The 11819-nt window shown below is 29.1% G+C and overlaps 1 protein-coding gene across 1 annotated transcript in view; it reads right to left on the bottom strand.

The window, feature by feature from the left end:
- Positions 1-11179, bottom strand: part of Cyp301a1 (Probable cytochrome P450 301a1, mitochondrial) — a 78301-nt gene extending 67122 nt beyond the window's left edge. The window contains exon 1 of the mRNA XM_014416908.3: positions 11054-11179. The gene's annotated coding sequence lies outside the window, so the exon portion shown is untranslated. The remainder of the gene's footprint in view (positions 1-11053) is intronic.
- Positions 11180-11819: the final 640 nt, after the last annotated feature.

The following is an 11819-nucleotide window of genomic DNA, read 5'->3' as shown; positions in this document are numbered from 1 at the left end:
TTATTCTATAATAATGTTATTTTATTTTATTTTTTATACACATAGTTTGATTATGTTCATTTTGTTTATCCTTCATTTTGTAAATATTTTAAGAGAGATGTTTTTTTTCTATTAATTAATTATTTTGTATTCTTCATTTTAGTATTAATGTGATCATTCATCACAATTACTTATTGCCCACAACTGTGTCTATCTATCAATCAATGAAAAATAATTTTAAAATATTTTGCTCACAACAAATAGACAAAAATCAATATATCTTTGAAAACTTCACAATGGAAATTAATTAGCAACATAATATTTTTGACAAAATATTATTAAGTATAAGTGGTTCAACTCCTTCATTAAATTTCCCACGGGAGACACGATCCTCCCGGACTACATACGGTAATGGGCAAGAGATACGTTCCTAATAAGACGGGATAAATTTCAATTACCAAAGAGGAACAATGGAGCTCCTAGTGAAAGGGCACGGCAATTCTCGGCCCACGGGCGGAGATGATGATGATGAGGTGGCTACGAACAATGGAGAAATCACTTTTAGCGGTGGCATGTGAGTGAATTAGTTCAACATCACCATATCATCTCGGCAGAGCATAACACGTACTATAAATAGTCACCAAGACGTCGGTTGGAAGGCTGTATACCTTCATTATACTAAAAATCTGCAACGAAAGGGATGTTAAGGTCTTTGTGGATGAGTTTATTTGTGACGTAATAAGGAGCATTAAGGAAAGAATTGGATATAGGAGGAATTAGTACAAGAGTCAGTTAATGAAAACTATGTATAATTACTAGTAAAAACTGATGAGTCTGCCAAGTATAGGTAGTGGGAATAAAAAATGTCGGCTGTTTCAAAACCTTAAAAAAACATTAATTCTTCATTCGGACCTCTATATCTTAAAACTACCAGCAACACTAGAAAATCTAAGAGAACATTATTTAAAGAAGAGTAAATTTTTTGAAATATAAGCAATAATAGAGCTATTTTCGTCAAATAGTTCTCGAGCTATAGTCTTTTAAAAAGTAGCATTTCATAAAATGTACTGAAATATCAGAAGGTAGTTAATTCATTTTGAGAGATCTATATCTCAATAAAAATGTCTATTAGCACTCAAATTAAAGTTAAATAATGATTTATGACCTTTACATTCGTAGTAATAGTAGTTTTCATGATATTAGCTAAAATAAATTGATTTATAGTTGTTCGGGCAATAAGTTTGATTTATGAAAAACTTTATTTCAGAAACCATAAGACGTAGAGATGTCTGCCAGCACTCAAATTAAAGCTAGTTATATTTACTATAAAATAGTTTATAATGTTTATTTTTGTAGGAGTAGTTTTTATGATATTTGACAAAATAAACTCACTATAAAGTAGTTTAAAACACTTATCTTCTTAGGGGTAGTAGTTTTTATGATATTCACATATGAATATAAATTTGGCAAATGAAAATTTGTCCGAACAGAGAGAGAGAAATACTTTATTTATTCATCTATGCTGCCTAAATACATTAGGTTGCCATCTTACATAGCTTACTTATCAATCCGTAATCGGACATATATACATTACACATACATGGTATAATCATAAAAAAAAGATATACAATAATAGGATATAATAAACAATTTATTTTTTCACCCATACAGTTTCCTTTTACAATCCATTTCGGTCTGTACAACCAATACAAATGTTTCATTCATTCCTATTTTTCTTTCTCATTTCTGCTCAATTATTCAATTCACCCGATCAACAAATTCGCTCTCCGGAATTCAACCTCCTAGATCCTCTTCAGTGACCCGCTAAAAAAATTCAATATTAGACGGCAATGTGAGATCAGACCATCATTCATAGTCACAGCAGTAGATCAGTCCACCAAGAACAAACAACTAGATACATTTTACGAGAATAAGAATAACACATAGATTAAAAGGAAAATATAATAAAAAAAAAAACCAGTTGCAGGAAAGACTTGAATGGATAAATAAGTTTAAAAAAAAAAAGCACAAAAACATAGTATTATTAAAATAAAATAATTTAATGAATAAATACGTTAAAACACACAAATAGAGAGGTCAACATATTAAAATGAATAAATAAAACAATAAATCAATTTATTTTAGCAAATTCATGGAAACTACTACTCCTATGAAAATAGACGTCATAAACCACTTTATAGCTCATTTAATTAGCTTTAATTTGAGTGCTAATAGACATCTGAATTTTGAGATATAGATTTTTCAAAATAAATTCACTTACTACAGATCTTTCATTACATTCAGTACAATATTTTTATGAAATGTTGCTTTTTAAAACGTAAATAACTCTATTAGGGCTTATATTTTAGAAAATTTACACTACTTTAAACGACGTCCTCTTAGATTTTCTAATTCTGTTGGTAGTTTTAAGGATATAGAGCTCCAAATGAAAAATTAATTATTTTTAACGTTTTGAAACAGCCGCCATTTTTTATTCCCCCTACCTATACTTGGCAGACTCATCAATTTTGACTAGTAATTATAGATAGTTTTCATTAAAGTAATAAAATATTTGGGTGAGATAACTGCCTTTTTTCTCCTCTTGGGCTCTTGTACTAATTGGTATGGTAGAGCCTCAGAGCTCAATTCAGGATGTCCAAATTGGTCTGATTATCATAGTATATAATAATTTTTAGTAGCGTATGGAAAGTTTAAAGCTTTTGTCAAGTAGGTGTTGTAGCAATCGAAATCTACGAGCAGTTTCAGTCTATTTATTATATATTTATATGGGGATGCAAGTGTAAGTCTCTTGAACAAAGAAATAAAAAATTCATATATGTATTCCAATGATCACAGCACCCTGAATAACCTAGGAGTTTTACATAAAAATGGCAATTTCCCACTAGTGTGAGGCGGTGGATACTTTTCTATTGTTTTGTGTTGCCTGCCTTGCCGAAAAAGTCCAAATCATCTTGTCATTTAAATAATTGCAGACATTCCCCAACTAAACACCTCCTGACCTCTAAAAGACAACTCAGCTAAGAAGGATCTTGTTGGAGCTTGTGCAAGCCCTCTTCGTTGAGCAATAAGTCAGCCCCAAGGATTTTTCGTCAAGATGCTGAAATCAATATCGGCTTGCAAACCGGCTTCTGTTTTTTTTTTTGTATCATTTATGCAGAGTCCCATGTTATATTATTGTGTGTAGCTAGAGGGGGGGGGGCAAGCCATAGTCAATTAGGTTGTGATATTTCAGCACGAAAAAGCCTATGAAACCGAGATTTTAAGGACATTATATATTATTTTTTATTAAAATAATAATTTTTTTTTAACTTCTAGGGGGACAGCTGCCTCCCTTCATGCCCCCCACTAGGTTCGCCCATGGTTTTTTCATAATCTGATATAATCTAATATAAAAAGAAGAATGTTTGTTTGTTGATACTTTATGCACTGCCATTGTTATATGTTCAGGATTATCCCAGGAAGGTTATAGGCTAATTCTGTCGGGAAAAAAAAATAAACATTTTTGACGCGTAGCTTAAAAATTAAAAATTTTTGTTCATGATCATTATATGCCAATCGATATGTCTCTTTCTGAAGAATAAAAAAAACATACTATAGATTCTATTAAATGATTTTTTATTCATTAAATTTTTTTTTAAAAAACATAAAGAGAATTTCAGTAAAGTAGATCAAAAAATGTTTGCTAAGATAACTCAAATAACATTTTTTAAAGAAATTAAAATTTTTGCTAAGATAACTCAAATACATTTTTTAAAGAAATTAAAATTCCTAAATTTTTCTACTTAGACTCTTTTTTTCCATTATTCTTCATTTAATCTTTTATAACTCCTGTACGTTTTAACCAATTCCTAAGTAAATACAATTTATATTTAGTGGCCTTAAAAGGGCAAAATATTAGTTTCAAATAAAGAAAAAAATTTTCAAACGCTTTAATTTATATCTCCGGTTCTTTTTGTATAATTTGGTCTTTTTGTTTCTAATTTGTTTAGTTAAATCCGCTTTTGTACTTTGGTGCAGTTATTATAAAGATTTCTCGAGGTGCTAAAACTAATATCATCTTTATATATATGTATATATAGTTGACCGTAAAAATTGATGTATAGGAAGATGGTCAAAGGAGAAACAAAAATAGTTTACAACTATTTTCTATGTTTCATGTAACTATGTTTCATTTCTAGAAAATATTGACAGGTCAGTCATTCTTAATTTTTTCAATGCAGTACTAATAATAATATATGATATGTTAATATAAATATTATAAATTATCAAATTGTATAAAAAAATAAATCACTTAAAACGGACAAGTATTAAAGCTTATACAGCGAAGTTAGTTGTTATCAATTGAGTTACTATAGTTACTGTCTTATCACTTCATCTAATTATTAATTGATATCAAAATTTCAAAAGTGTTCATAAACCTATAAAATTTCTTCGACAGTAGTGTCAAGTTTTGCAGTAATGGTAACAACTGTCGTAGCAGTGACAGCTACTCACTTTAATTAACACATATATAAGCCTTGACAATGAATTAGCTTACACTTCCAACTATATCAGCTCTGAGTTTCCTTATTTATTTTTTTGTTTAGTATTTATTACAAATTTCTTTAAAACTCTATTAATCGGTTTATTTTACTTTTTGTTAATTAAGTTCGATTTACATAAGTCATTATATTAGTAATATTTTTAGATTTATAGAAACACTCGCAATTGCGAATTACATTTAACATGGTAAAACATTTTACATTTAACACTTCATGAATACCTCTATAAATCACTAAACATGGCATAGGTTTCGGGCTCTATAAACTGCACCAAACCGGGTCTAATTAAACAAATTAGAACTGGAGATATAAAAAAAAAATATGAAAAGTTTTTTCACTTCAGTAGAGGTGTGAAAAAGATTTTTTCGGAGTGATACAAAGTTCGAATTCGTTTTGCAGGGACCGTTAAAGAAAAAAAGAGAAAGGGTTTTGAAAAAGAATATATATATATATATAAACTATAAAGCAGATTTAAAAAATGGATAGTAAAATTATTTCACCATGAACTTTTCGCCTATTTTCTTGTATTGTGTGCTAACACATTATTTCGAAACATCATGTCAAGAAACGGAACGCCTGGAAAAATATGCAATCATTCTAGTATTATTGCAACGAGAATGGTAAATGTTAAAATATATATTTCTCAGTGTAAAATAATATTTTTCTCAAAGGATAACCTTAACGTTTAATTAGCTCAATTAGAATGTTGCAACTGCAGCTTATTTACGACTGCAGTATTGCAGTGAAATACTAAAATAAACCATATGCATTCAAGTGCAGCCATGGTTTACATCTATGACGTAATGAATATTACGTAATAGTTGTAACATAATGAGAGAGAATGTACATTTTTTATTGCTAAAGAGATTCTCTGTTAGTGATAATTAGTAAATCAGTATTCAATCCTTAATCTTTTCAAGGAAGGACAATAAGATATGCCATCTTAAAGGCGAAGCTAACTTACATTACTGAATATATCCAAATCTTTATGCATAATATTTCGATACCTTAGTGCTGAAATATATCGACGACGTTAATACACAATATTGATATAGTACAGGAGCCGAGGTGAAAATAGGTTATTATTTCATCCCAATTTTTTATTACTATAATGAAAACTATGTATAAATACTAGTCAAAACTGAAGGGGGAATAAAAAATGGCGGCTGTTTTAAAAAATATTTATTTTTGCTTTCAGTTTTAGAGTTATATTAATTGGTAGTTTCTCTATATGCTGTATCATATCATTATAATTTTATTTCAATTTTGCTTGTTGTATTATATATACAGTTGTACATGTCAATAAATAAAAACAAAATGTTTCTTTCAGACCTCCATATGTTTAAAACTATCAACAACACTGAAATACCTACTAGAGCATCATTTAAAGAAGAGTAAATTTTTTAAAATATGAGCCCTAATAGAGCTATTTATGTTCAATAGTTCTCAAGATACCATAAAAAATACTACCCGTACGAAGATAAACGTCATAAATTATTTCATAACAATCATTAAAATAGTTTCATTTTGAGTGCTGGCAGACATCATTACGTCAAATACTTCCTAAGATATTGTTTTTCATAAATCCAAAACATCTGTTCGGACAACTAGAAATCAACATTTTGTCAAATATAAGAACTACTAGTACTACGAAGATAAATGTAATAAAGTACTTTACAGTACATTAAATTATCTTTAATTTGAGTGTTAAAAGACATTTCTACGTCGAATGGTTTCTGAGATATAGATTTCTCACAATAAATTCACTAACTACTGATTTTTCGGTGCATTTTTTATGAAATGTTGCTTTTTAAAAAGCTACATCTTGAGAACTATTGAACGTAAATAACTCTATTAGGGCTCACATTTTAGCAAATCTACTCTCTACTTTAAATATTTTTTGTGTACGTTTTTTTTCGACCAAGCCCCCCATTGAAGTCCTATACTGCCTAACCATGGTTGGGGTCAAAGTTCTTCATTTTTTGGGATCGCCACTCAATGAAAAAAGTCAACGTCCCAGGCCGGATTCGAACCGGCACCGCCAATAAACATCAAATAGGTAAGACTATGTCTTAACCACTGAGCTATGGGCGGCCCTAAACGATGTTCTATTATGTTTTCTAGTGTTTTTGATAATTTTAATGATATGGAGTTCCGAAAGAAAAAGTTTTTTTTTTTACGTTTTGAAACAGCCGTTATTTTTTATTCCCCTTCCTACACTTGGCATACTCTTCAAATTGGACTAGTAATTATACATAGTTTTTATTAAAGCAATAAAAAATTAGGATGAAATAACTGACTGGTTTTCTGCTCTTATACTAATGTTGAAATATATATTGATATATTTATGCAGAATATTTTGATACCTTAATGTAAAAATATATTGCTGACTTTAATGAACAATATCTTGATACCCTAATCTTGAAATATATCTATGACCTTAATACATAATATTTCCAAGATCATTTTCCAAATTTTTGTAAAACCCAAAACAGGGTTTGAAATAAGAGCTTTGATACCAGCTGATATGTCCTTAGGGTCCTCTTTCATAATGATTGTTAATAACATTAGATCAAAAACACAAACCACTAAGTACAAGCACTAATTATTTTTGTTTTCTGATGATTATTAGTACAATTATATGTGTTAATAAGTAAAAGTCAGTGATATTGTACCAAGCACAAATTATTAGATTGTTATCATTAGTTTGTACTTTAATGGGTATTATTTATAAGCGTAAAAAGTATTAGCATGCTAAATGTCAAAGTATGGGATTCCGATCGGTATAAAGTCCATGCTATGTGTTAAATGCAGAAGAGCTGTAGGGGATTTTCTGGGTAACTTGTTTTATAACATTGTAATCTTTAGGAGATAATAAAATTTTCAACAGCTTCGTCACATCATCTTTCCTCTACCTCACTTGTTAGTTTGTTTTTGTTTAATGGCGTAAATTGTTATTAACGATATTTATTTCTTACGTAATTTTACTTACATTTTTTTATTTATTAATTTGTTAATTGTATTATTTTTTGATCTGTTCGAATATTTGAAGTAGTTGAAGCAGAATATTTGTGCCAGCAAACCTTTTGATTTTAAAAGCTGTAACACAAAAATCATTGTTTCTGGGAGTTTCGGAAATATCGGGGCTTAATCCAAAGCTATAAGGTGTGATGTGAAATATGGGTATTCCTGGAAGATATGACCAACGCCAAATTGTTATTGCAATATTTACATTTCAAAGGTGTTCGGTTTGAGTTAAGATAGGAGTGGGTGAGCCTCGTGTGACCTATTCTCAGCCTTCTCCTCTCTACGGCATTACTGCTGCATTAGAATAAACTTTATGAATTTTGAAAAATGTATCTCAGGAACCATACGTAACAGGACGTACGTAAGTCTGCCAGCACTCAAATTAAAGGTAATTTTACTTACCATAAAATAGTGTATGACACCTATTTTCGTATAGGAAGTAGTATTTATGATATTTGTGTATAGATATAAATTAATTTATTTTAGCAAGTTCTACTCCTACGAAGACAAACATCATAAAATACCTTATAACACATTAAACTAGCTTTAATTTGAGTGCTAATAGACTTCAAAATAAATTACTAACTTCTGATTGTTCTATATATGTATGTATAGTTGACCGTAAAAATTGATATATAGGGAGATGGTCAGGGTTGCGGTCAATAGTGAAACAAAAATAGTTGACAACTATTTATTTTCCAACGTTTCACCCCACTTTGCAGTGCTTCATCAGGGCTGTCCAAATAAATAAGTTGAACAGACAGCTTTCTGATTGTTCTGTGCATTTTTTATCAAATGCTACCAGCAGTAAGGTACCCCAGAGCTTACTTTTTAATTTACCCCTTAGACTATCTTTTAATACAAATATTGAAGCACAATGAGAGTTATTATGTAAAATATATTTATATTTATGTAGTATATAAATGACAATACCATAGATTATCAAATTGTCAAAAATTATAAGAAAAACTACCCAAATCGGTGCAGCATTAACGATTATACAGCGAAGTTAGCTGTTATCATTTATGTTAATATAGTAACCGCGTTATCACTTCATCTATATATTAACTGATATCAAATTTTCAATAGTGCTCAATTAATGTATATACGTCCTCAAATATAAAGTGAAACATTGCCGTGTTCTCTAATTATTAATAAAATATACTTTTTATATCTGTATTTTTTTTATTTTACTTATTTTTTTATAAGTAAAAAATATATTTTAGTAATTTGTAATTATTTTATGTCAGCTTATTCTTCAAATTAATTAACATTATATAATGATAATTTTTTGTTTACACTGCTAATGTTCATAAATAATATTTCTATTTTGTTGCACTATCAGATCTTCTAATATTGCATATAATTTATTCTTCATCCTATATGTAACCTGAATTATTTTAGTATACAATCTTATCTCGGTAACCCGATCTTCGGTACTCCCAAAATTCCAATAATCCGAACTGACGTAAAAAAAAAAAAAATTACTTTATTTAAGAGATTTAGCAGAGATAATTTTTGCTACCAAATATAAGGGCACATGTGTAAAGGACATTTTTAACATCCCGATTTATAATTATTGTAATAATCGTGAAAATTTAAAGTGGAAATGTTTACAGTTTCGAAATCGGGTAATCTAATTTTTATGGAAGTGTTTCTAATATTTTGTTGGAATTAGAAATACATAATATCTATTGTATAAATCATTTTATTCTGTAAGATTAATTTAATTAATAGTAGAAATATGTATAATACAATTTTTTTTTGTGAACTAATTTTTTATTACGTTTTACTTATATCGATCCAAAGAGTATTTTTTTTATTTATTTAAAATTTTTTTCACTTATAAATGAACAACCAATATTGTTTCAATAAATCAAATCACCACATAGCATTACTAAAGACGTAAAACAAAACATTTTATTTTTTATTTTTAATGTTCTTTCCCCGTTAGAGGGCAATTATTTATTTTGTTAGATCAACGAATGTCCTTATTTTTGTTATTAGCTTTACTTTTAAAAACTTCTTTACTTCTCCTCTTTTAAAAATTATTATTTTATCTTAATATTTTTTTAAATTATAACGTTATATATAGTTAGGGGTGTCTTTTGTAGGAGACTATTTCTCCCTATAATCAATAAACACCCTATACCCGGTAAATATAATTCAAGCTATATCATTGCTGTGTATAAGATGGGCGTGTAAGGTTGTAGGGGCTTAGTAACGAGCGGATCCCTAAAATGTTAATAAAAACTCGCCCGACGGGTAGAGTCGGAGGAGTAGACCGAAATGTAGATGAGAGGATTACATAAAAGCTGATTTAGTATTGGGTTTGGAGGGACATCACTGGAAGGGTGTATGCAGAGAGCGTTTGGTGGTATCGGCATCGAACCTTCTGGTTTCATTATTATTATTATTATAATCAATTTTTTTTTATTTATTTATTTATTGATATTTACAACTGTATATAAAATACAACAAGTAAATTTGATCATAATGACATAATGATATGATACAGCATGTAGAGAAACTACCCAGTAGTACAACTCTAAAAACAGTTTACAATATAAGGTCACGAGGCCATCTTCTTTTCAGGCGCCTCGGAGGATTGCCAGGAATGGAAGAGGAAGTAAGGTTAGAAACTAGTGGGTTTGGGTGGTTAGGGAGTTTATAATGAAAGGAATGGTATCTGGTTCGGGCTAGATCGGTTATATAAAGAACATTTAGGTCTTTATGGATGGTTTTATTAGTAACAAAATAAGGAGCATTGAGGATTTTACGAAGGATTTTGGATTGTAAAGATTGGATACGAGAGGAATTCGAAGGTTTAGTGGAGCCCCAAAGCTCAACTCCGTATGTCCAGTTAATAATCAATTTAAAAAAAAAAAATGTAACTGTTATATGAACAATATAAGGCCCACAAGACCGATCTAGTATCGAATAAATAAATAAATAAGAAATTTTAAACTTCAAACTGTAAAATTTCCAACAAAATATACTTTTAAAAAATTATATATAATCTCTAAATTATTATAGATTATAATAGTGAAAATTAACTGTGTCAAAATTAAAAGTTTTAATTTTCAATTTAATATGAAGAATTGACAAAATAGGGTAATTGTGTACTGAAATTAATGACTTGGGCAGAATAGCCTGTATAAAGTTTTTTATTAAATTGATGTGGTTCTAAAATTGTATTTAAGTTTGTCCTTGAAGATGGCCGAATCGGCCGAAACGTGGACTTATATAAAAAAAAATTATGTTGAGACTAAAATTGGATAAAATTAATTTTATTTAAACATATTTGAAAAATTAAATAAATAAAAATAGTTGTGAACATTCGTATTTTTTAAAAAAATTTTAAGACCATTTTTAGTAATACTGACTTTAGCGTGAACTTATCAGTAATCAGACCACTCTTCTGCGGCAATTAGTTTTGATTATCGAGATCACACTGTATTAAAAAAAATAAAAAAATTACTCACTTTAATGGCCTGGGTTCGAAATTTGATTTGAACGACTGATCCTAGGACAGACACCTCACACACAACACAGAACTGGAGAACCTCCCGCTACCGAACACCAATCGCGACTGCTACAGCAGTTCGAGGCTGCTCCAACCCCCACGCTTCCCTCTTCGTACCTCGGGAAGACTTTCATGAATATTTTATATAATATTACAAATGGTAATCCTCAGATTGATTAACATATATTTAAAAGAAAAAAAAGTAATATATGTGTAAACACTTTTCATTAAAGATGTTCTAAATTCACACCAAGAAATTTTTTTAATTTATGTGTTCCAATTTCACAAAATGAAAGCTTAGTAAACCTCCATATTCTTAATATATAAACTTTATTAATAATTATACAAAGACTAAAACTATTCTTATTAATAATAATAGCTAAAGAAATCCAAAATCAATGACCAATGAATATAATTAAAGAACCGACAAATAAATAACTAAATCTTAGAATACAAAAAATCACCAGTAATATATCAGGAACAGAAGACTAAACAATATTTTTTAAAATAAAAGTAACAAAACAAAAGCTAAATTTCCGGCTTAAATTATTATTTCAATATTTAATTAAACGATCAAAATTACCACTTTCAGAAAAACTAAAGATTTATACTTACCTTCTCAGACCAATTTGGACTTACGGTGCACAAATTTACTGATATGTAAAAAAAAACTAACTTACTGAAACTGCAACAGTTTCAATCAAAATTACTAAGACTGATCAGTA

The sequence above is a fragment of the Halyomorpha halys genome, unplaced genomic scaffold (assembly GCF_000696795.3).
Source record: "Halyomorpha halys isolate HHAL.00 unplaced genomic scaffold, Hhal_1.1 Scaffold142.1, whole genome shotgun sequence".
NCBI lineage: Eukaryota > Metazoa > Arthropoda > Insecta > Hemiptera > Pentatomidae > Halyomorpha > Halyomorpha halys.
Note: the sequence above shows the minus strand (reverse complement) of the source record. Positions and strands in the feature narration are given on the sequence as shown.